Source organism: Lissotriton vulgaris, chromosome 8 (assembly GCF_964263255.1).
Source record: "Lissotriton vulgaris chromosome 8, aLisVul1.2, whole genome shotgun sequence".
Taxonomy (NCBI): domain Eukaryota; kingdom Metazoa; phylum Chordata; class Amphibia; order Caudata; family Salamandridae; genus Lissotriton; species Lissotriton vulgaris.
This window is the reverse complement of record NC_141696.1, coordinates 282,812,024-282,839,087: the sequence shown is the minus strand read 5'-3', so window position 1 is coordinate 282,839,087 and position 27,064 is coordinate 282,812,024. Positions and strand designations below refer to the sequence as shown.

The 27,064-nt window shown below is 40.3% G+C and overlaps 1 long non-coding RNA gene across 4 annotated transcripts in view; it reads left to right on the top strand.

Moving 5' to 3' along the window:
• Positions 1–26,733, top strand: part of LOC147696968 (uncharacterized) — a 628,335-nt gene extending 601,602 nt beyond the window's left edge. For all 4 annotated transcript variants that reach the window (XR_015299275.1, XR_015299274.1, XR_015299273.1 and 1 more), the window contains one exon: positions 25,237–26,733. This is a non-coding gene — a long non-coding RNA (uncharacterized LOC147696968). The remainder of the gene's footprint in view (positions 1–25,236) is intronic.
• Positions 26,734–27,064: the final 331 nt, after the last annotated feature.

Sequence of the window (27,064 nt, the reverse complement as noted above, 5' to 3'; positions counted from 1 at the left end):
TTGTTATTAAGCAGGCCTTAGGGGTTGGGAATACCAAAGCAATGGTTCCTAGACCCCAGCAGTCTAGCCCTGACTCTGGCCTTCCAGTTTCGCTACTTGCCTGAGCAAGCTGTCTTTAGACTCAAGTTAGAAGTTAAACACGTTGCCTGTTCTACTTCATGATTGCTGAAGGGAAAGAGAAGAAAGTAATAGTAATCTGTCATTCCCAAGTGCTGGGCTACACTTAGACACTGACAGACATAGATACATGTACACCTTACCTGATGACTTGACCTTTCTTAAGTGCCCATGTTCTCTAAACTCCTATTCCATTGTTCTGGCGTCATGGCCCATAAAGCACCCTTATTGGTCTTAACTAATTTCTCTTGAATGTGTATCAGTGAATGGCTGAAATATTTTCCAGTGAAAATATATGGTTCCCAATAAACAGGTCACAAGTGAATTACTGTGACATGTCAGTTGATGTAATTGATGATGTTGATTGAGAGGATAGTTCAGTTGGTTCAGTCTCTATAGAGATTTTCGGGTCTCCGGGAGCCCTCTCTGGTGTATCACATGTTGTGGACTTGGCGATTGTGCACGGGTCTTGTTGTTACAGGGCCTCTTTACCTCTGTCTCCTCCTGTGTGCGGGTATCTGGACGGTTCTCGTCTGGGTTTTCTTATGCTCTGCAGTGGGAGTTGTTTGGGCTTGGTATAATTAAAAGCATGTGGTTCCGCTTTCGGTCGGCTTCCTGTATCCTTATGGGGTTGTCAATTCTCCTTCCTCTCCCTCAGGCTGTGTGTCCATGTTGGGATTTGCAGCTGGTTTTGAGGCTCTTCAGTATCCCATATTCTGACCTTGGAGTTTTTTCAGTCTGGTGTCTGATCGGCAGCTGGGTGGGCAACACTCATTGTCTGGTTTGTCTACTTTCTTGCTGGAGTTGGAGAATGGGCGTGTTCTTCTGTTGTGCCTTGGCTTTGTGCTCAGAGTGTCTTCTTTGACATTGTCTTCGGAAGGTGATTCTTCTATTGTTTTCCCCCAGCTCTGTCTCCTGGAGAAGTGGTGTCTCCTTTGCTTTTTTTGTGGAGAGCGGTTCTGCTCTGCCTGGACCCTGGGCAGGTATTCGGGTCTCCTCCAGTTTCTCTGGAGGTACGGGGTAGGTCTCCTTTGTGCATGTCAGCTTCCTTGGCTGCGGTGCAGGGAACTTCTTTGATGGGCTTTTGTCAGGCAACCACTTGGGCAGTTCCTTCTGCCTTTGGGTCTCTTAATCTATTGGGATTTATTAGGGTCCGCAGTGCTGGCTTCCATGTGATAACTTGTTTTTTGCCTGTGACTTCTACATGTTTTTGCATTTATGTGTAGTAGTCCTGGCCTGCTTTTTAGCTTGGTACATCTGACTTTCTAAGTCATCACGGCGAAAGGGATGAAGGGGTAATGCAGTGATTACTTACCGGTAAAAGCATTACTCTGAAGCCTTCCCTCGCTGTGATGACTTAGGTCCTCCTTCCTGCCCCTTTTTTGGCCAGTCCAACTGTGTTTTGTTTGTGATTAGTACGGAACAGGAGGTAAGAAGGGGTGGAATTTTTATATGTGGGGAAAGTGTTGTGATTGGAGGTGCAGGGGCCTCATTATGTAAGTCAATGTAGTGAGAGAAGGTCTCAAAGTAGTGCTAATACTGAAAGTAATCGAGGCAATCCCTGAGATCTCTTATTAGAACAATAAAGACCCATCATCTCCCAATTCCCAGTTGTAGCACAAGATGATGGTGTTTTCTCTGAAAGTTGCTTTGCTTCCGATCAGATTCACAAACATCATCAGCGTCTTTGTGTAATGCATCATCATTCAATTTTATTTTATTTTCTGACTCATGACTGCCTGTTCTGTTTCTATCTCAAACTTTTCACTAACTGTCCATCTGATGTTCCCTCTATTTGAAGACCAATCTACCTGTCTAATTGTCTTTTGTGTTCCTCCTTACCTTTCTGTGGTATTCACTCCCTGTGTATGTTTGTCTATTTTTTCGTCATATATGTTGGCTAGCATTTTATGTTTCTTTGTTTGTATCTCTACTGTTCCACCTGTCTCTCATTCTGCATCTCCTTTTTGCCTTAACGGCTTAATCTCTTTGCCTCCGTGTGTCGATCTTTGCCTTTTGGGGTGTATCTCTGCCTGGCATTACTCTTCTGTTGGGTTGCCTCATAATCTCTGAAGCACTATTCACGCTCATCAGTCCTACCCAGTTAGCACCATTGAGTAAAACGTGCCACAAATAATAATACATAATAGAGAGCAAAAAAACTCACATTGCGGCATCTTTCTTCATTTCAAGGTACGTGTTAAAAGGAAACAGACATTTCTGTTTGTACTTTATGTTATATTCCGTTCTTTCCTCCCTCATTTATAAGCCATTTGGCTTTGCTGTCTTCTGGTCTTGAATAGTTGTCAATATTTCTTACAATCTGAGTGGGAACTCCCTAGAGTTCCACTAGCAGTGAGGCAAAACTGATACCAACACAAATGATTTCTCTAAGGAGAGCTGAATCTTCTGTTCAGCTGCAAACAAAACAAAAAAACAGACTGCAATGTCAAGCTAAGAAGAAGATTAGAAAGAAAGGACTTAGGTTGCTTAGGACCAATGTATGTAAATATTTTAGTATATAAATGTAGTAGTCATGGATGGCAGGACTGCATTCATGTCAGTAATGAGAATCTTGCTGTAGAAACTAGTGGAGAGTGCGGGGAAAAAGCTCTGAAACTGGGTTTTAAATGTACAAATAATGTACAATTGTCATATCAATTGAAATTGCAGAGAGATTCCTGAAAATGGAATCTTGACAGTTGTCCACCAATGGAAGCATGTGAGCAAAAGAGGACATTGTCAAGGAGGACACTGGTTTGATGAATTGTCTTGTTGCCATATACCGTGACTGCGATGTTGAATGTTTAGTGTTAATCACTGCATTAAAAAGTTGTTGTCAAGGGGACTCATGATTCAGGGATCTTCCTGCGAATGGTTGTTATTGCAGGATGGCCCACTCTATTGCCAAGGGGAGATGAGTTGAATGAGGGATCCGCTCACTGACTGATCTTAAAACATGGTGCCCTTTCAGTTGGGTTAATAAACATATTTAGCACACATACTCCCAGTGTGTAGTCCTCACAACTTACCTATAAATTCACTCTTGAACCTTATTCCAAGCAGGTGATTATGCCACTAATAGGGGAAGGCTGCTGTGCCACCACTAAAATCCACTCAACGCCATCTTAACAGAAACTCTTGATCAGCTGCCAGAGTCACTACTGTCCTGGGTACACAGCTTGTTACAACCACCACTCAAGGGGGGCATCACCCCTGCCTCAGATAACCTAAAGGGGGACTTCACACTGCACCCCATGGAAGCGGATTCTGTGGTTGGAGTTCCCAGAGTGAGGATAATTGGCGATATGCACTGCAGGCAACAATGTGTCTCTGCCACAGCAAACCACTCTTTAAACATATGTTTTTAAATTCCGTGTATGTTTCAGGATGCACTAATCATGTCTGTGGAATCTCTTTGTACTGTTGCACTGTTCTGTCTCTCACCACCTCCACCAGCGACCTCATAAACCAGAATATGAGAGCCAGTGGTAGAAACGGGGAAGTGGAAATGGGATAAGAAAGAATACAGAGACACAGGACTCCACCACTTTAGCTCACCACTCCTGGTGCTCATGGATGTCAGCGTGACGTAGTCGATAGGTATGAAACAAAGAGATGGCTTAAGTAACTTGCCAGAACAGATTCTATTCTTAGTTGTAATGGTGAATGAATATACCCTAGCAATGTCTCTATGTAACTGACTTTCTGTACTGTGATGTGGGACTTGTAATTTCTGAAAAATAGCTCAAAGAAAAGCAACTATGTATGTTCCCCAACACTTCTCACTATGACTCAAATAACTCTGACATCACCAATATGCATTATCTCAGGACAATAACTTACAGTTTTTGCTTGACTAAAACTGCAAGATAATCAACAATATTGTATGCTGTTACTTTTGCAATTAGTATTTCATAGTAGAACTGTAATACCTTACACTTGACCTTAATGCATATCATGAACAATGTTGTCCAGTCTAAGACTCCTTCCTGTTGTGCCGCAAGCCAATTTCACAATGCCCCGTTTAGAGGAGTATATATAAATATTCATTAAATAGTTCAAAGTTTTTTTCAATGCACAGCACGACTTTTTGAATACTCCTCGGTATTCCGAATGTCCTTCAATACACATCTTTAAGAAAGTGATGAGAATTGGCAAGGACACCCCAGGTTCTTTTAGAAGGTTCCTGGCTGCTCCAGCATCAGGGCAGGAGTAACCATTAAGCAAAATAAGCACGTGCTTAGGGCATCATGGAAAGGGGGGCGGGGCACCACAGAAATATTTAGTTGCCTAACTTACCAAGGACCATATAGTGCAAAACTGCAAATGGCGCAGCTGACGTACATTAAAAATCCCAACAGAACATGTAACAAGGCAGGCTGGATGCCTTATCTCTACTAAGTATTGAAGCTGATGTGTTAAGTAAGATTAGTTTTGAGGATCTGATCAAAGACTTTCCAATTTGAAAAAGTAGGAGAATATATTTCAAATATAAATAAAGTGGGAGCATACAAAAATAAACATTATATTCCATCTTACTGAAAGTTTTGTTTCATTTCGAAAAATAAAATGTTATTTTACGGTTTATTATTGTTTATATTTTGAATTAGCTATATATGGGGGCACCAGAATCTTTTAAGGGCCTCTAAAGCTCTTAATCTGGCCCTGAGCAGCACTGTATTACAGTTGACTCTGTGGGCCACAAGAGAAGTTATAGTCAGATATTCAAGATGGCCGCTGTCTCTCTAGAAGGTGTGCATCTCATGGGTTGCTGGGACTTATTCTTCATTGTAGGAATGCTGCTGATTTATACTTGTATAGCATACATAAAGCACCAGTGCTGCTTTCTGTACCCTATACGTGTGCTATACGTATGAGCTGCAATGATTGGCAGCTTTTCCTTCCATGAAAGAAACTCAGCGCAAGCAGATTTGGAGTATCGCTCTCCCATGCTCGTCCAGTTCCACGCGGTACTCTATGCCTCCAGCCAATTCCTTTCAGTCAGGCGCATAAATGTTGCTTTTTTCCCCAACCAGATTTTATTGATTTTCAAATGAATACTGTTAATGATATTGTCTGGTTATTCATACAGATGAACTTTTTACGTATCTGTTTTTTTCTGTAGACATTATGGCAATTTATAATGCATGTATACAGCTGTTTACTAATATTGAGATGCATACATGCATTGTAACTGATAAGAAACAGAAAGCGATTCATCATTTAACCTCATAGGTACAGGTTGGAAATCCTCCAGCTGTGCTTGCCGTGACTGCATTCAAGGGGTAGGTATTCGCCGCTGGGCCGAACTGGGAATTGACAGGAAAATAAGCAGTTATATAGGGCAAGCCTTTCACTTGTGGCGTAGAATATCACCTTACATTGTCATTGTCCAAATGGTAGGTCTTTTACTGATCTCAAGGACATTGTTATAACTCTTTTGGCCAATTATATTGCTAGATGAAGAAATCTAGTTCGAGATTTACTCAGTTTGGGCAGATTGAATAGGCCTAGGAGAAATGTGACTAAGTGTGTGTCAGTGTCTTCTAGTGTTTCCTTCAGAAATATTGTTACTTTTTTCTGCTTTCACTAGTTATGAGGCACTTGTGTACCATATGGAGGAACGCAGCACCATTAAACGCACTTCATGGGCATGATAGCGTTGTTTGTTTGTTTGCATAATTTGTTGAGCCGCTTAGACGTTAAGTATGGTCTATGGGTGTAGTTGAGTTGAATATACTTAAATCAAGCTCTCCTGGAGCTTTTGTGGATATCTTCTCTGTATGCATTCCCATTCCTTATAAATTCGTTATTTTGCTAGGTCTTGGTCCCATTGTTTGTCACACTTTCTATGTTGGTTTTAGTTTTGGCTTGTGTGGCCTGTTATACCCATGCCATTTGCTTCCTACTATCCCCATATGTGAGCATTGTCTTTAGCAGCTCATGAGTTCCAGGTCCCTCCTCTGTCATTCCACTGAGTACATACGGTCCTAGTGAAGGTGCCATAGATTAAAAATTGACCAGCTGGGATGTCGACTTCCTCCATCAAGGGATCCATGTTTATAGTACTCCTGTGGCATAACAGTCAGCATTTGTTTCTACTCCATCTGCGGTCCAGGACTTGAGCTGCTTGGTTGTGTAGTGACCATGAGTTCTAGACAGATGCGTCAATGGAAAGGATGGTGCCTATGACTGGAAATGTTTAGTTGGAATATGGCTTCTCTTCCAGCATCTGGAGTAGTTTTGTCTCTGGGTCCAGTATTCTCATCCCATTCGAGAGCATGGTAGGGATTCTTCCCTCAGTCCTTTCATCACCATGCAGTCTTGTTTAGTGGCGATGCTTTCCTTCATCCGCCTGCACTATCCATTGCAATTGTGTTGAAAAGTAATATTGTTAAAAGTCCAGTGAGTTCAAGCTACTGACAATTATCGGAAGTATAAGTATGGCAAGAGTGACCTAATGTAAACCAAATTCTCAGTTTAACTGGGTCAGCAAGGGTTCCAGTTCCCTGATGAACCCTGTAGGCACTCGTGCATACATTTTGCTGTATAATGCATTTTTTTTGCATCCAATTATATGTCCTTGCCTTGCATTCTGTAGCCCTCTAGGGTTTTTCTGTACAAATGTTAGCACTTCCATATTGTCTTACGATGTTCAGAATTATTTTTTAATGTTATTTATTTCAATTTTTTTCTATAGCGGTTGCACCCAGAGGCATTAGTGCACTTCGTAAGATACGTAAGCAAATGCACTGTTACTTGTGTGCAACTTGGCAGTAATGGAAATAGTGCAGAAAATCTTTCAGCAGTTTGGGAAGACGGTAGGACAGGTTGTAAAGGCAGAATGGTAGGATTGCGTTGGACGTGGTTAGTTCATATAGCCATAGAATATATGTATATTTCAGCATTTTCTTCAAGGATAAGAAGTTTTGTTCATATTTCCACACTATAGGCAGAGAGTTCTGACTATTAGTTGCCAGGCCAGGAAAGGAGCGAGTCAAGCACAACAACTTTTCGAACTTTGCCATTTCCAACAGCAGCGTTCTTGCTCCTCAGGCCTTACTGCCCCCAGAAATGTTCAAGTGTTTGTACAGGCATGGAGGTATTACCTAGATGAAGGCCCTTATATGTGAGGCTGCTTATTTTAAATCTAATCCGCACCTCAGTTTGGAATCGGCGTAGGTCTTCTAGAGTTGGTGATATTTGTTAGAATTCTTTTCTCAGATACAAGACAGCCTGTGGTTTTAGGATTAGCGTATAGATGATAAAATATTGCCTGAGGGACACCTCTGAATGGGCTTACCTCCACCAACTTGTGATATGATCAGTTCTGTGATAGCAGTCATCAGATGTTCAGGGAGCAGGAGGTGTTCAATATTCAGTTATACTAGAAGAATGCAGGTGCAAATTGGGCTATCTTGTTAGGGTAAGGTGCTAGTGATAATGTGTTGTTTATCGTGAAACTGCAAGTGAAAGAAATGAAAAAGATAAATAAGTCAACTCTTCAAAATGGTACCAGAGGGATCAGTTTGATTCTTGAAAATGGTAGCAATGAGGATGAACTCGGGTTTTTATAGATGTAATATTAGAGAGTTCATGAACATCCAAAAATGTGATGCTTCATTTGTACCTACTTCCTAGAATCTCAGATGGAACATATAGAGATAGTGAGAGAGATTTAATCACACTTCCCATGTCCAGTATCAACAGAATTTAATTCTAATCAGAAAATAGTAAGGACATTGAATCACAGGGTTTGATGGAAAATAATGAAAATATAGTACTTCAAACGTAGTGATTAGTGTGTTTTCAGTAAATGATACTTTAAAATCTTGAAGCTTGTATGCAAATTCTAAAGCATTGGTTCACAAAATGCTTTGTAATATGCCTTTTTCTTGTTTATATTATTTATTTTGCAATGTGATGTGCATGGAAAACGTTTTTTTTTATTCTGATAAGTGTTTACTTTGAACTATTATACCAAAACAAATTTCACAAGCTTCCATTTTATTTGTTTTTTCTCATTATGTCTGATTTAAATGTCTTCAAAAGGGAAAGTGCTTAACAGTCGTTAGCCATAAAGTGTTTTGTTTGAAATTTATTGACAGTAGATGATTACTGAACTGCCACATCTATTTGCATATTGAATAGAGTGTTTAATAATAACTTCCTATTTCTCACTAATGCATTTTAAAGGAATGAGAGTTGTAAAACATTTCCTCTTTGCAACTGGCATGGTCAACATTCAAGTGTTTGTGATGTACTCAGATATTCAGATTGTGTGGGCGTTGATTTGCGTGTATGCGTGACATCTGCACTGGGTTTTGAGCAGTGGGCTGCCTCCGAATCCTGACGCCTGATCAATTATAGAAGTTACAGTGCTGTCAGGGGCATACTGCTTAAGAGTCCCCATTTAATTTTGCAGCTCACAGAGACATTATGGCAACTGTAGGTATGGGAGATTTGGGACCCTTCTGGTCCTCTGTTCCAAGATCCATTCTAGGTCCTATATTGTTGACCACTCTTAGAATTGGCTATAGACGACTCTTCTCTAGTAAGGACCACTCCCCTGGGGTATAATCCATAATCGAGGATTCCATTTTATTGCCTTAGAAATGTCCCATCCAAAAGAAGTTACCACTGAGCCAGCTTATTCCACACAAAAGGAGCCAAGTCATCTTTAGCAAGTATTATTTTTATGTTATGTTATGTTATGTTAATAACATTTATTAGGCGCAACAGCTGCCCCAGCGAAGGGGCGTCCTGGCGTTCTGTCTGTCTGTTCTGCCTTGTGTGCTAGGCTCACGTCTCAACATGACCATGATTTCAGTCTTTGTGTACAGCTCAATAGGAAATCTGATATCCGTCCATTCCATTTGCCTCCAGTAAGATACTGTTTACACTTTCTGAGTCTTTCCTCTACCTGTGATATTAACAGGTTCATGTAACTCTTTTCAGTGAATAAGAAACTGATAGTTTCTCGTTATCTTAAGTTTAAAACAACACATACCGAATATCTTCTCATAGGATAAAATAGCAAATCTGTGAGGTTGCAAATGTGTGCTTGGGCCCAATTTGTGTTTTATGGATTTCTTTCCTGAAAGTGACTTCTCTTGATGAAGCACGTAAATTCAGTAGGTGGATCTTGGCTGCATCAATTGCCTTTGTTAAGGAAACAGACACCTCCTCTAACTTTTTTTAGAGCTATAACATAGGTGATAGAATTAGCCTAAATGGATTAGGTGGAAAGACATTTTTGTAGATGATCTTTCCCCTAGTAGACATTTCAGAAATCGACCAATAGATATATGTAGTCTACAGAATTATATGACAATTTAATATTGTTGTTGTCCATCATGCATTGGGTTCCAAAGAGGCAGCGGACGGGATTTCAAGTGTTTTGACTCGTGCATAAAATATTTTAGGCGAGAAACATTGTAAGTGGCTAATTGGACAATGGCAGGGAGATGCACACCCTGTGCAAACATCTATTTGAAACAACAATATATGTAAGGAACACTGCAAATGCACAACTTTGTCATGCTTTGTCTAGCACAATCGAAGTATCTTGTGGCTGATAAACACAATACATCTCTTCTACTTTTAGGACGGTGCTTACAATATGTATATTTAAATTACATCTGATAGGCTGCCTGTATGAACACTATATAAAAATCTTTTTTGTAACAAAGTGCCGATAGATGCTGCTTCTTTTAATGTAACATACGACCTTGTTTTGGTACAGCTGACCTGTGAGGTTATATATGTGGTGATTTACAGGTGCAGTCCATGAGGCAAGACTCAAAACTCTGGTTTTATGTAGGTGTTTGAAGCTCTTCGATTGCTTTTGAGGTTGATGCACTTTATCTTATGTCTCACACAATAAGGCACACGCTCCTTCAGGGACTAGTACAAAGCTAAACCAAAGATAATTATGGGTTATGACCCACAGCAAAAGTCTTTACAGTTTTGCCACTAAAGAAGCAACTTTTCTTTACTGTAAATGTCCCCTGGGCTTTGTGCGGCATTACCTGATTCCCAAATTATTCCATACAGGTAATCTCCTTAATCTCAGAGAGGATTCATTGGTGAAAGAAAGCATTTGCATTTCATAGTCCTGCTTTCACTGCAGTTGGCCCAAATGCCACTCATGCCCATAACACAATATGCACCCTAGCATTTTCTTGTTATTTTCTTCTTATTTTGTTGAAAAAAATAATCAAATGTGTAAGCAAATTGACTTTACATGAGCCTTGCATTCATGCTGAACACACCACCTCACACTGTTTTTTAGTCAACAGTTCCCACTTAATTACATGACCCAAATGGGGTTAGTGAAAAACTTTTGTTGGGGTGTTATAAAATTACCTTCTCATCTCTTTCTTTGTCTCATTTCTTAGTTGACTTGTTTATCCTCTTCCATTTCTACCAGTCATCCACGTCCCCATGTGGTTTCATTTCTGTGGGTCACGACAGTCATAAACTCCCTATATGCCTTTCTTTTTATGAGGAGATCCTCATGCATGCCCAGAATCTTTTTTTTTTTTAGTTTAAAAGATAAAGTATAATTAGTAGTTGAATAGATAAAAGAAGAAGCATGTTGCATACAGAATGATGTACGGTATAGGAGATATCTTAATAAGCGCTAGAAAATAATGAATGACTAAAAAGATAGAGAGGAAGAAGGAAATAATGAGAAAGAAAAGTAAAATAATTATATCCTATCAGAAAAAAATAACAAAGATATAGTATAATTGCTAAAACATAAGCATCAACGTGTGACAAGAAAAAGCAAGTTGTATCAGTTATCCATATTGGTAGTATAGAGTCATGGAGGTTTAGGTACCTCTTCAATCTGACTGTTATGTTGACAAGCATTTTTTTCAGAGGAATCCAGGAAGCAGTCTGAGAAGAATGTCTCATTCTGTGTGTCCTTGTATGTTCGAAGGGCGGGAGGTAGGTAAGCTTAAAGTTTATGGGAGAAAAGTTTGGAAAAAAGACATCGGCTCAGAACCTTCCACTCCTTCAGCCAGACTAAAAATGTGCAAATTATTTCTCCTCTGTTTCGATTTTCAATGTCTTCAGCATGTTTTTTTAAAGACAAGATTTCAGATTGCAATGACCGGACAGTTAGTGCCGTATCGTCGCACACTTCAACCCTTAGTTCCTTCTGAGTAACTCTATTGTGCACAAAACACCATTTTTAATCTAGAGTTTGAAGTTTCTTGTTAGTGACCTCCATGTAATTTGAGTGCCTGAATTTCCTCAAGAAGAAGCTCCATTGAGACCATAGAAGTGGATTTTATGAAGAAGGGATGTTCTTTTTTGACTCTTTTATGGATTGGGGTATTAGACATTGTAGGCAGCTTAGAGGATAGCTCATGTGCTGAGATGGGTTGGGCATCTGTCATATTAGAGGGAGAATCCAGACATCCATAGCCTCAAGTAAAGAAAAAGGATTTAGAGTAGCTATTTTGGTGATATTCTTGGTAAACAATAGTTTGTTAGTGCTGAGTTGCAAGTTCCTGGATCTACCTATATGTGACTGACGCAGTCAAAGAGGGAAAAAAGGGCACAGCAGTTAGAAGCTGGTGGCAGGCAGATACCGAAAATGTTAAAATAAGTTTATGCAAGAAGGTCTTTAAAAGTTCCCTCAAAGATGCCGGTAGTCGCTGATTATTGAGAGATTCGACCACCTCTAATGTAATTTCAACATGAAAAGCGGCTCTTCAAATTGTATTTACTGTCAGTATATTCACTGCTCACACGGATACAAAGCCAAGCCAACTTATTTCGACTGGAACATTTTAAAGACTGGTGCACGTACTTTGGTAATTACTTAACCCCTTCACTGCAGCGGTTATTCCGCCGCAGTGCTATGGGGTGGGGGGGCCGTGCGTCGGTCCCCTGCTCGTGACGGAACCGCTCCGTCACGGCACGCGGGTGAGCTGTGCTTGTGACGGAACGGTTCTGTCTCGGCCCGCCCGTGCTAGAGAACGTTGGCGCGGAATTCGCGCCGCGCAGGCGCGGCGAGAGGGCTGTGACGGAACCGTTCCGTCACCAGCACAGCCCACCCGAGGCTCGTGACGGAACGGTTCCGTCACGAGCATGGGAGGGGTTAAACACCATTTATAGATCAGCCCAATGCTAAAATATTAGAGGAAGTGTATGGAAAGTCTGATATCTACCGTCCATCACATTTAGTTCAAAGGCGGTAACATTATGAGTCAAATAGGGTTGAGCACGATTTCGAGAGGCACTGGAAAAAACCCAAAATGACAGGTGCGACTTCTGCTCAGCGTGCTCACCACAATTTATAAGTAATGTGCATGAAAATGTAGGAACATGTGTATTCCATGCCCTTGCAGCTGCTGTGAGGTTTCCCTCATTGAGTCCCAGCAAGCCAGCTTAGAAAAGAAGTCTTGGGCAGAGTGCGGATCGCCTCCCCGTCACTTCATAGCTCTGAGGAAAGCGGCCATCCCATGTTGCCCCCAAGCCATGCCCCTCATGGCCAGAATCTAAAGACATAAAAACAAAAAATACCTTTCCTATGACATTCCCGCCAGTGTACTTTGTATATAGCCGGGTGCGACTTACTCAGTTAGTGTTTGTTGTGGCACCAGTAAAGAAAACTAAGTAACGGAAGCCAAAATATCTTGCAGCAAAAATCCTGAATATATATATATATATAGATATATAGATATAGCATCCCGTTTGGTGAATTCTATAGAGCAGGAAGAGCATGTAGTACATTAGAAGAATATGATAAAGTTGAGAAAGTGATGTTTTCCGCCCGTATTAGAAGCGGCACCTCAAGGAAAGCAAGGAGATTAAACAGGGAATGTGCTCTGTTTAACTCTCCAAAAACAGCAAGTATGAAAAACAAATTTTTTTAATCAACTTTGGTGTCGTTCAGCTAATGTACTCAAACCTTTTTTAAAAAACAATGTTCATCCACTGTTGGTCCTTTGTAACACGTTTTGTGCAGATCCGTCAAGTGGTGGCATGAACATGGGGGCTCACAAAACTGCAGTTTCCAATTTTAATTGCCACAGGAGATTTTGCTCTTCAATACAAAAAAAACCACAACTGAATACAATTTTATCAACTTTGGCATGTAGTTAGTACTTTACTTAATGAAGTGCCTATTTTGGTTTTGTGTGAATCTATTCAGTAGGTTTTCACATATTGGCATTTAAAGAAGAGATCAGGTTGGGTCATAAGAAGATAAAGTTAAGGATATTTTAGAAATATCTAGGCCTCCTGATCCTACAAAAGGATTTGATTGGCTGTCTCAATACTGAAAGAAAATGGTGTGACAACCATGAGAATTCTTAAGGACTCAGTCCACATACCCTAAAAAGAAGTTTAAATGGCACATAAGTAGACAGGGAGAGGACATCAGATCCCCAGGTTCATGTGGGGAAGGAAAGCTAATGGCCCCCTCCAAGTTTATATTTTCTTAATGATTTACTTGCAGTATCTATGGTTCCTCGAAGAATCCTCGAATCCCAGCAAGGCTATTCTGTGTGGATTTGAGGCTTCTCTGTACATCTCAGGATCCTTCCATGATCCGTGGTAGATCATTGAATCTGATAGTAGCCTAGGAAGCTTGCACTGTCCTTGGCATCATGGTAGATAAGCTAGCCCTAGGTTTGCATATACACATTTTTAAAAGGAAGAAGGTCTAGTCACAGACCATACTCCATGACCAGCTGCCATTGAGCAGCCCGTCTTCCAGAGGAGGTTTGCATAACTTGCACACCAAATGCAATGCTTATGACATCACAATATGTACACAAATAAATAACAACTAAAAACGAAATGTGGCTAAACAACGACATAGTCAAACAAATTAATTACAATTCATTCATAGTCATCACTGTCATAGTGGTAAGTAAAACGTGATAACCTCGTTAAGTTGATGTATAGCATTTTGTGATAGTATCTGTTTCATTATGGGTGACATCATAAACACAACATTTTGTGTGAGTGTTATGGTTTACAAACTTAACATAGCTGTAATTTGACTTTTGGACTCGGATTCTAACTATACATTGTTTAAGTCAGTGGTTTATCGGTTTTAATTCATAACTATAATTGCACTTTAACTGTGTTTTAGGTATATGTCTGATGTTTTCTTATCACACACAACCATTATTTCTTAATTCTACTTTAACCTTTTTTCTTTGAGGGCAAGCACACATACACATACACATATTACACTGGTGGTGCTAGCACCAGAAAAGAATTACACCACATTTGACAAAAAGTTAGAACTTTACTTAGAAAGCGTTTTGTTATTTAGTGTAAATCCATTCTGCTGTTTTCAATAAATTAACATTTAAAAAGATGCTCTGAGTGGCATGAAAGGGGTAACAGTGGTAAAACATGAGAGATATAAGGGGACAGAGTAGGCACACCCTGACTAAAGGGGCGTGTGTGTCGGGGAGACCCGAAGGGACAGCCCCTCCTTTAGGTGAAGTTAAATAAAGATATATATTTTTCATCGCAGGTAACGCAGTATTCAGTGAGGCCTCTCCCTCTGGTAACGTTGTACCAAACATACCAAACCTGCTACTTTGGTACCAAAAAACACGTCTATTCTGAAATGTTTGACTTTAAAAAAATAATGTAATAATAATAATGAAAAAGAAAAGTATGCATTTGGAAGGAGGGATGATGAGTCTGCGGTAGGGCGGCAAAATGCCTGCAGACCCTTTTATTTCCTGGCGGTCGCCCATTCAAGTGCAAACCACTACCCTTAGACACTCCTCTTTACTAAATAGTCTCGTTTCTACACTCTCTCCCACATCTCAAATGCACCTGTTATAGACAGCCAAAGCAGGGGATAGCAACATTCTTGCACATGCCTCACACTTGTTTCATATGTGCATCCACAGGGGCTCAGCCATCACATTTTTTAGGCCCCTGCTCTAGCATCTGACAGTAGCAGCAAAGAAGCACCACAAGAGCTGACTGCCAGCCCTCCTCCTCTGTGCTTTTTACAGAGAGCCTGATGGTTTTCCTTGTTACCCAGTGGACTCTATGCTCTCGAAGCAGTGACAGTGTGGCATTAGAGAGTTAAAGGACCAGAACTATTCTGAAATGTTTGACCTTTAAAAAATAATGTGGTAATGAAAATGAAAACTTTAATTGGAGAGGAAGGACGATGAGTCTGTGCTGAGTGGGAAAATGCCTTCAGAGCCTGATATTTGTCAACAGTCTCTCATGCACGCACTAGCAAGGCCCACCGTGCTTAGCTTCAGAGATGTGATGAGTTCGGGTGCATTCAAGATGGTATATCTGCAGTCATGGAAGTCTGTAATTTCAGATGATATTGGCACCAACACACAGCCTGCTGCTTCCATAGCCTTTCGACACTCCCCTGTACCAAATGCCCTCCTTTCTACATATACACCTATTGCAGATAGCCAAAACCAGAAACTGCCTCTTCCTTGCACACACTTTACACGTGTTTCATTTGTGCATCCACAGGGCCTCACTCATGTCTTTTATGTAATTCCTGTTTTACTGTGCTTGCAACAAATAAAAAATAATGACTTCCCTGGCTTACCAGTTGACTCTAGGTATTTAAAGCAGTGACAATTTACCATAAAGAGGTACAGGCCCAGGTCTATTATGAAATGTTTCACCTTTCAAAAATAATGTAGTAATAATACTGGAAACGAAAAACAGAAATTAGGAAGGAAGGAAGATGAGTGTGTGGCAAGGTTCAAAATACATATAGAGCATGGTATTTGGAATTCTTGAGGCTCGACTATGACATACGACGGCACAAATGACTTCAGTGGTGACATTAGATATGACCTTAGCATCAACATTATCGAAAACATCAGTATGGACACAGTATAATTTGTTTGGTGGATTTGTGTTGTTATTTAATGATGTTGTATTTTTAAGTCCTTTTATTTATTACAATAAATATTGTGATGTCATGACCATTATATTTGTGGTGAGAGTAATGGTTTAGCTGCAAGGCACCGCTACCAACTTCATGTGCAGATATGTCTGACTGTGCATCGCCTTATAATCCATCCACATTCATCAGCCTTCAACTGTATATTGTGGAGGTTGGCCATATGGGTAGGCCATGTACACATCCTCTCACATATCCAGACAAGGCAGCACATAGCCTACTGGTCTTTGGCCAAGCCTTGTGTCCTACCTCCTGCTCGCCCACTTTGCTTTGCATTGCGGATGGCCTTGTGAATTGGTGACTGAGTGCAGGCCACATGCAACACCTACTTCACATCCAACACCTTCTGATTTGCATGATAGAAGTGCATGCATTATGCCATTCATACCTTTTTTATGGGTGCCATGCTACGGGCACGAACCCCCCCTACACCTGAATTATCGCCTAGTTTTTCAAGAGCACATAGTCTGCTCTGTGCAGAATGCCCACCCTGGAGTCAGTCTGGGTTCTAGCCTCTGTATCACTTAACTATTGGTGCAAGGCCTTTAGCCATGCATGCAGTCTCTGGGCACATAGTCCGGCACTCCCTGAACCACCTCTTAACCAAGAATATTAACTATTCATGCTAATTGCCAGGCATATTTGCATGAGTTTTTTTTTTATAGGATATTGAATTCTCCAAACAAATGTGTAGGTCTTCCAGCGAACATAGATCCACATACACTAAGAGACACATTGTGCTATTTTGGGGGTGCTGTCTGCCCCTCTGACCCGTCTCAGTATCCTCCCTGGGGACAGGAGATGCCCTCCCAGAACCTTGCACTTTATATTTCACTATGTTTATGGCTGTATGCGTTAGAGCCTTGCATCCTACAACAAAAATATTTAGTTGCTGCCTCTCAATCAGATTGCCTTGATCTTCAAATAACCGGAGGGTCCACAAATTCAGCATCGGGTGAAGAGAAGAGATGCTCCCTCTTCCAATGGGAATTATTTTTTCCTTCAATTTCTTATCCTCAAAGGATTTGATTAAATAGATTGTTACATTTAAAAAAATACAGAAAATTCCAAAAGTGTCTGGCGAATTAGCCCCTTTAAGACCACCTGACATATTTTAATGCACATATTAAAAAAACTACTGAATGTTTTTAAACCACTTCAAGTGAAGGCATAGCTCAGAGCAATTATTTTCTCAGGTCAAGTGTAGTTTAATTCCACTCAGATATTTTTGCTGTTGTGGAAAGCTAAGTTTACTATGGGAGTTAAACTTGAAAACTCACTTTTGTTTTGACCCGCCACTAGATTCTCTTTGTACCCTCTGAAAGAATCTGCACGAAACTTAACATGCCAACACTTTGTTACTTACTGCATTTAATGGGAAATGTGCAGCTGCTATTTGAAATCCTTACCCAGATCCTCTCTGCGATCTTGAGGAGCTATTAGTAGGCTGATTATTAGAATACAAAACTGACTACCACAACACACCAGTGGCAGTACAAATTAAATAGATGTCCAAAAACTCCACTTTTTACACTCTAGCGCTGCCAGGCTGACCATAGGCATTCCCTAAAAAGTCTCTCCCATCCTCCATACACTCTGCTGGCTTGTAGTGCAGGTAAATAATAATTTTGACCAAAAAATGAGGATTGCATACCGACTTACATAATGCACAGATTCAAACAAAACATCCTCAGTCTTTGAAGGCACGGTAATCTTTTGTTAGAAAACTAGAAATAAAATTATTTTTTTCGCTGGCATATATTTTTAGCTTCACCCTCGCAAGTTGTAGAAGTAATTGTATATTTTTTTATTACAGAGACAATCAGCCAGCTATCCTTTAAGAAGCTTTTTCAGGCCTTTCATTTCTGATCTCACCCATCCTGCACATTTCTGAAGGGATATGCCCATAGTCGGTTACTTAGTGCTTTTACGAAACCTATATTGCAGCTGCTGCTGAGGAGTATGACACCTTGCCCCCGCGTACGCCCTCACATTCAAGGCAGGAACAGGAAAGCTGATTCTTTCTGCAGTAACATCCATTTTTGGACTGGTGGGCCTTTGTGTGTTTATTTCAAACATTCTGGCAATCTTTTCCTAACATGGGCCTTGGACTTTGGAAGGATGAATGTTTGTCTAACTCAGAATTTGGAGAAATTCACAAGGCACTTGATATTACTGCAATGTTCCTCTATCCCCTTTAGTAACCCACTGTAGAGTGTTGGGACTATGGAATCCAATGGAAGTTTATGCTTATACAAGTTTATGCCCGAGGATACATTATATGATTGGGGCCTGACTATCATCTCCTAAATCAGATCTTTTCTTTATTTCTACTTTTCAGAATATAAAAATAGATAATTGAACTCTACTATTTGCCCATGATTACCTGTGTAATTTTGAACCCCAACTTGGGGATTATGTGTCTTTCTTGTTCAGTTCCAGGAAGCTATTGTTTATTGGTTGGCTTAGGGTCTGTTTGGGCTATAATCTAATTAAATGGGAAATACCGCTTTTAAAACCTGTTTTAGCTTATTGATAATAGCTCCAAAAATCTACAAAATTCTCTTACAACTAAAGAATTGTCAATGTATGCAAGTACATGGCAAATGTTTTTGTTTGATAAGTTTTACGAAAACCAAAAAAATGATTTTATTATAGACTCTTAGTTATAACCTCAAATAATCAAAGACCCGCGATCCCACCCAGGTACTTTCAACAAAGCATCTAAGTACATTTTCTTTTCTCCTGTCTTACCTACTTCTTCACTGTGTCTTCTGTTTTTCTTGGATGTTATACCATTCTTTTTCGCTCAGTGAGCTTCCAAATTTGTTTCTCCTTCTTGATTCTCTACATGATTGAACTTCCACCCATTATACAGTGGGCAACAGAAATTAGCTGTATGTGCCACCAGTGTTTTTGACCATGGATGAAGCAGAATATTATGAACTAATACAGATTTGAATTATTAATTCATGCAGAGACAGTGAAAACACATCTTAGAAGGAGACCTGCCTTTTGCATGTCTGAAGATGTGCATTTGTCTGAGAGAAGATAAGTTTGCATCCGCAAGAGAACCACTTCCCATTGTACAACACTGCCCTTCTCTGGTGTGCACTTGACCTTGATACAGGAGCTTCAGGGTCCATTTTCGATCCCACCCCCATACTAGCTATTGATGGGGAGCGTTTTTCACACTAATTGTGGCCCTCTTTAGCTTGCAAACACAATAATATGATGGGCGGAAAGCTGAAACTTTTCAGACTCTCACCCCCAGTCACTATGAGATCTGGGTTGAATCCGTCATCGTTCTTTTGCTCAATTCGCCACCCCAGTTCCAACCCAGCCATATAAAAATCAGTCTTGACCCTGTTCCTCATGGGAACAGTCATCCCCAAACTGCCAAGCCAGGTCTTCCCAGGACCAGAAACAAGCATCCCGGGACCTACTTATCTAGTCGGCATATGCACCCCCTTTATTGATTTAGTTTTGTAATTACTTTTTCACAGTTTCCATCTTATATTACAGAACTGTAATTAGACTGTGACTACCTCATTCTTACTCTGTAGAATATTATAATGGATTATTACACCCTCAAAGTAACAGTAGCTTCCCGTTCAAAGGTTTCTAAATTGCTCTCACTTAGTATGACATTTCACTGGGATTAGGGATGCTTTTTCTTCCTGAATGGTAATCATTCACATTTGTGCTGTGTAGGTGCTTCTTTAGCTGTGCATTTATACTCATGCATGGTTTGTTACATATTCACTCACTCTAAAATATACTGTACTACTATGTTTTTTTTCCTGACTAATAACACTTCTCTTGAACTTAAAATATACTGTACTAACCAGTTACACAGAGTGTACTTTCTGCCTCTCATGCTCATTTTACTAGCTAATATTTTGCATGCTCATTTAGCTTTAATGAATTGCAGCTTCTGCCCAATTGGGTATGTTTTGAAATGTCAGCTGGTGGTAATATTGACTGAGTTTAAATAATTTAATAAGGCCTTGTATGACATTAGCATTGGTCCTGAGCAAGATCCCACTCATTAAACTTAGGGGTCGAAACATCAACATACTGGTCACACATTTTCTCCAACATGATCGTATTACTGATGTACAACTGCGTCTAATGTATCAAGGTGTTTCATTGTTTTTGATTGTACATATTTACAACCTTTTATTCACTTTTTGCACTTGTTCTCTGTGCCTTTGCAATTGTTTTTGTAAACAGACACCACTCACTATCACATTTTTCAATGGTTTTTTTTATATAAGATTGTCTTCTGTAATTTTAGTATTTTGGGAAGTGCCCTTAATCTATGATTGACAGTATTATGAAGCACTCATCTAATGACTAAACACCATCTTTTGTGATTCTACTATACCCTTGTTCCTTTGTAGGACTACTGGGTTGCCCTATAGATTTTCATTCTCCTCTAAACGGTAGCCTAATTTCTGCCTCCTGTTGCAAGGAATAGAAGACAGACATCCAACTGCCGGAGTAGACTGTAGGGGAGAGTATTCTCCCTCTGTCAGTCGGTAGTATTATCGTAGTTGGGCCCTTGATGGTTCTCTCTTTGTATTTGCTTGCTTTGTATACAAAAGTGAAACCATTGCAATGGCTTCCTTTATTTTTGATAGCACTGTCTGACTCTTACAAGGCTGTATTTTTTTTGGTCTCTTGCTATCCCTACCAGCACTTCCATGTTAATCCATAACTTTCAGAACAGATGTTCATGATGAATGCAACCTAAAGGTGAACTTAGTACCTCACATGTTTGCACATTCTAAAATAACCACTACATAGTTTAAAGCACATTGGACAATAGTATGAAAGCCTTCAGATGTAATTGACAAATATTTGAGGACATGCAGCTTTTTGGCTTGTTTGGAAAAATGTTTATTTCAAGGGTTGAGAAAAGCTAAACTAGGTTATGGAATAATGGTCCAGTTGCTCAGATGCTAATAAGATTTGGAAATATTTTGACAAGTGACTTTAGTTCCTGATTCCTCTTGACTGTAACCAGTGATAGAGTAGTGATATTATAATATATATTTGATTTTGTGTTTTCACTTTCTTGTTGCATTACACTTTTAAACCGCTTGTGACAGCGTCTCCACTTGGTGAGTGCCGATTGACTAATTTAAATTCACAATAGATTCTGCCCTTGCCCACAACCCGAAATGTTTGACACCTGGCCAGAAACAATAGGGTTGAGTATGTTATAGGCTGAGAAAAAATTGAGTGTGCTATGAGAGATGTCTGCTGAACTTTGAATGGGAGTTTAGGTTGTTAACCAAAGAAATATTTTAACAATGGAGATGTTTTATACTAAGTGGTCTACTTGAAGGCATCTTCCTGGGGTTGCAATAGGTTAGAGCAAAGATCTCGGTAATGAGAATGCGCTACCCTTAAAGCAGTCATATTGGATATTACACAAATGGTTTCTTAAGCAACTAGAGAAGCATAACCACGGTAGCACACAAAGGAACATTTATCAAGGCACAAATATCCATTACATTTTAAACCAATTATGAGAACCTTTGAAACCCGAAGAGAGACACAAACATATTTTCCCGCTTCTTTGCCTTTTTTCTGATTTGAACACAAAGCCAAGTTTAATCGTGGCTGGCACATCCAATATAAAGGGAAAAGCACTGATGCATAATTCCATTCCGATGTGTGAAAGGGTTAATTCTTGTGGGACTAGAATCCGGCCAGACCTTAGGCTCGGATCCATGACAGTGGTAATTGAGCTGATTGATTGGGACATCTTATTCCAGACGTGTATTGATTCCATCTAGTTCATATTCTCCTTGGAGCCCAAGGTGTCCCAGCTGCATCCTAGCCACTTGAACCTGGATGGGTTGCCATACGCTCACAAATGTATTTTATGTTGGGTTGCTCTCCGTATTACTGTATACGTAAATGTGTGTGCGCGTGCGCACACACTCATACACTCACACAGAACTCTATATTTTTGTATACGTTTTATAAAAATTTACATATACGCATATAAATGTGCACATACATATATATATATATATATATACACATTGATATGTATGAATGCACACATTAACACAGAGTTAAGCAGAATATATTTCTAAATACCTATATATATTTATTTATAAATATTTCAACACATACATCCACATGCACACACATTTGCTCATGTATGCACAAATTTTGGGTTAGGAAATGTACATGAGCAAGTACTTTGCTATTAATATTTTTCTTTAAAATGATAATTTTCCTTTATTCTCATTATTCTAAATATTATTTACTGCTGCAGCAAACAAACAGCAAAGGAGTCTATGTAGAGAGGAGGGAAATGGGAAAAGTAGGTGTTGCGCGCTCAGACATTGCCTGTGCTCGGCAGAGCCAGCAATGGCTGCCCCGAGAGGCAGTCTAGACAGCAAGAACAGCAGCAAGCGGTGTGCTGTAGGAGCGTGCTCAGTGATTCCATTGGTAGACGTTTTCTTCTGCTGTCTGATGGCCATCGAGAGGTCACGGCATTAATTTATTCAAGGCGCTGTGGGTAAGTGTACAGAGAAAGGAAGCGTAAAGGGCAAAAAAGCTGGAGCATCTAGAAATGATGGGTCTGAGCAAAGGCAGATTAAGAGGCGATGACCAATCTATTGCGCGTACTGCAGTAGGGAGCGGCCATCCATCGAAGACCATCGATGGCCATGAGTACTGTCTGCGAAGCATTGACTGTAACCATTTTGAAGTGAAGTTACTTGATATTCTGTAAGTTTGCTAACCAATATACAATATCTTTGATGAAACACTGTTGTAAGCTTTGTGTCACTTGTTCGCTCCACTGCTATCTTAGTCATCAGACATCTTGATATATGTTACTTTTCTCAGTCCTGTAGTTTTTGTGTTGCGAGTATGTGTCTTTTTCATGGTCAACGAGGCTTCCTGTCTTGGTGTGCAATGGTGGGGTTTCCGTCTTTCTTGGTTTTGATGCACCTATAATTGAATGCCATTGTTGCTCCTCCTGTGAGGTGCCTTGTATTTGTCTGCTTGCATGCTCACTTCAATGATACTGCAGTTCTGCAAGGAATGCTGGGATATGCCTGAGAGCGAGCGACATATTTGAGCAGGTATTTGCATGTGTTGCTGTGCAGCTGTTAATTACCCTTTGTCAGTGTTCCTGCTGGACTCAAATCTTATAGGCATATATGAGGAAAGTACTTCACAGATCACTATTCTCATTTGACAAAAGAGTCCGCGTATCATGTCACTGCCAGCCATGACACACCCTCTAAAACAAAGAAAGCCTCCTGAAGGCACTGAACCATTCCTTAGTTGAATATATAGTTTACCATATAAACTTTTGCATATTGTACATTTGGCTTTGTGTGAAAAAATATATATATACATACACACACACACACACACACACATATATAAAATATATATGTGTGTGCGTGGACATCTAGTATATATGCCATATTAGAGAGAATAAATGTCATAAAATCAATGTCATTACGTGTTGGATAAATCTGACAACTACCTTTTGTTGCTATTTGTAAAACTTCTGAGAGGATTGCACCATCACCATCTACTGCCCTTATCTGAAAAATCATGTGTGTGTAACAGCAAATATATATATATATATATATATATATATATATATATATATATATATATATATACATACACACACAAATATATATGTATGTATATATACATATATATGTGTATGTATGTAGGTGGATAGAGAGAGATACATAGATATAGTATCAATTTGTTGTCATAGACACACCTGCTAATTTCAATTGATGCAGTTTCTGCCTCTCCTGTAAGTCTTTTGATGACGCGTGAAATTATTGAATTTGTGGAATTTAGGAGGAAGGCAAATGCCAGAGACATTCCTTTGATAAGAAATTGTGATTCCCCCCCTGTTCTGATGCTTGCACAAAGGGACAGGCGCACTCCTTGCATTGTCTGCAGAGCTCCACAGTGGAGAGCCATTGTCTCCGGCAGTTTTGATTCGGCGAGGGGGGGAGGCGCGGAATAAACTGTAGGACTGTTAAAGAATCACAGGCATTATTCCTCCCCACGTCACGTGCGTGCCTGCTCTGCCTGCTCCTCTCGAGGCTGGGGTTGGGGAGGAAAGCCTGTGTGTGTGTCTGTGCTGGCAGCCGCGCTCAGAGATCTGTCTTATTGATTAGGGGAGAGAGGGAGGGGCGAGGAGGAGCGCGAGGTGAAGGGAAGACCGGCTGACTACCGGCTTATTGCAGCACAAAGCTTTTTTTCGGGAAAGATGTCAAATAAATGAGACACAGCCGCGCCGGAGCTAGAAAGGTGGGAAATAAGAAGAAGGAATCATTTGGAAGAAAAGAAAGCTGTTGTGGTGTGGCGGTCTCTGGATCCTTATTTGTCCCCCCCTTTGCTCCCCGACGTTTGACCTGCAGGGATGAGGTGACAGCATCATGCAAACGCTGCGGTCTGGCAGGTTTGTGGGAGAGTGGGTGCTGAAGGAGTGAATGTGATTGGTGAAAAAGACCATCTGGTGCCCCAGACCCTTCTCAGAATCTCTGCTCCGAGTCTGCAGTTGTTTCTTTGTTTTGTATTGTGAGAGTGTCTGCCGGTGCCTGAGTGTGAGTGTCGGGTGTTATGTGCAAGGAAAGTAGGCGCCAGCCAGTCAGTCCTGAGCTGCTTAAAGCTGATGGATTTCCATCATCAGAGCATCAGATGTTTTCCCTGGGGGGGTGTATCCATGCGGCGGGATAGGGTGTGGTGTAATTATCTTACTGTTTTATTACAGCTTGGACAATATCATCTTTGTAATTGTTGGTTTAAAAGCAGTGGTCAAATTGCGTTTCCAAAGCTGCTTCACTTCACGAAAATAATACAATTTCATCTATCTTTAGGCTCAAATGGAAGATGTCTTTGCAGCCGTTTCTGTTTAAAACTACATTATTCTGTGCTACCCCATATTTGACTGCAAAGGGTGTCCTACTGTGTACTTGCACAGGAACTTGACATCCGTTATAAAAATACCTTGAGATGTTCTGCAAAGAAATAGTCAATCAACAGAGTTGTTTTAACATTTATGTCATTTTCCTGTGCATATTTAGGATTAATCACCTATTGTGAGAAATAGCAGTCAAATACTCTTTTCCTCCTAATTTCTTCATTTCTTTTCTTTTAAGGTAGGACCGCTTAGAGAAGAACTCTTGAGTTTATCTACAAGCTTCACCTGTAGTTGCCTGGACTTGATGGACACCCCATTTTCTTTGGTCTACGAAACGGTGTGGTTCGCTCGCTCCAAAGTGGAACTCTTGCAGCACCAGAGCCAAAGCCTGGAACAGTACGAGAATATGGGATGTTATTACTGAGCAGCACCGATGTACATTTTTGGCAGAAAATATCCTTGGTCGGAACCAATTGGCTTAGAAAACCAACAATTGGTATTTTGTTTTACGCCAGGCACTGAAGTTTTGTAGGTTTTTCTTCCATCAATCAACTTGATAAGCTCCTTGCATATTCATCCCAAAAATGTCTGATGGATGGGAGGTGGTGTAGGGTTTAGGGGAAAATAAAATTCCCTTTTTATGACAATTAGTTGATGCATAAACATTAGACATTGTCTAAGAAGGTCGGGCGAGGGAGTAAAGACACAGCGATGAGCATGGAATCTTGGGGTATTCCTTCACTAGGGGACAGCCTCCAAGCATTTCACATCCATAGGCCCATCTTCAGAGTTTGATTACCAGTGTGATATGGCAAGTGAAATTGTTCACCTGGAAAAGTGACCTTGCTTGAAGCATGCAAGAGATATTGACTCAAGCCATAATTCTGCAAACCTGCTGAAGAGCAGCTTGCGCCCATTTTAAGGTTCCTTTCCTCTGATTGTGGGTGTTGCAGGATGCAGCAGTGATTGTCTTTCCTTTTTTCCTACGTTGTTTGTGTTCATAAGACATGTGGACAAATGTACTGTGTGAATGTATTATTTAATGTTTTCAACCCCTGATTTAGTTTGAGCTAAATGTCTGCCGTAAGCCTCAGTTTTAACAAATGTACATGGGATCATTGAGGTGTGGCGATAAAAGGAGGACGAATTCTACAGGATCATATTGGACTTTTCCTAGTCCCTGAGACCCTAACTTGTGAGGAATTTTTGGCTATGATCACAAGTTAGGCTCTTGGGACCTAGGCGGAGAGGAATCAGCAGCTTTGGAGTTTGTTGACTGTGTCTGCAATATATATGACAATGTGGACAGGACAGAGCTATTTTTAAAGCCCAAAACCTTGTTTCTTTCTACAGTTAATATTTATTGTCCTATAAGAACTGTTCACTCTACTGTTTCACTGTACAGTAAATACATTTCTACTGTGTGTAGTAATGGAAGTGTTCTGATGTGTGTTGAATGTTAAGACTGACATGATACCTAAGGGCAAATCCTGCTCAGCCTGATGTAAAACCGTAAATGTTTATTTAGTGCATCAGTGGGCACTTTTTGAAGAGTTTGGAGAACTGGGTGCTTTCCATGACACCTTTATGCCAGGGGATGCGTTAGAGGGAGAATACAATACTGTTTTCATATCACTTTTCCGATGATATCCTGTGTTCTTGTGAGGCCTAGCATGGCGAACATGTCACCAGAATTCAGAAAACAGTGTCAAATAAAGCTGTTATTTTGACTGTTTAGGTATTTTATTCATTCTGAACATTTTGTCATTTTTACTGGAACTAACAACCTGTTGCCCATTTAGTGTGAACATGCTTGTGCATAGAATTGCATGCATTTCTTTTTAGAATTAGCACCGCCTGAACAAAATGAGGGGAGTGCCCTGCACACATCTGTGTCACTGAGCGCTCACTTTGCATCCATCCTCGCCCCTTGGGGTGTGTTTGCGTGATTACCTCCTCTTCGCTCGCGTCATTCCTCAGCGTCGTTTTGAATGGTGAAGGTGATTCATTGGTGAGTGTTATGATTAATCAGATTTCAATGTCTTTCCCTAGACAAGGGCTCTCTC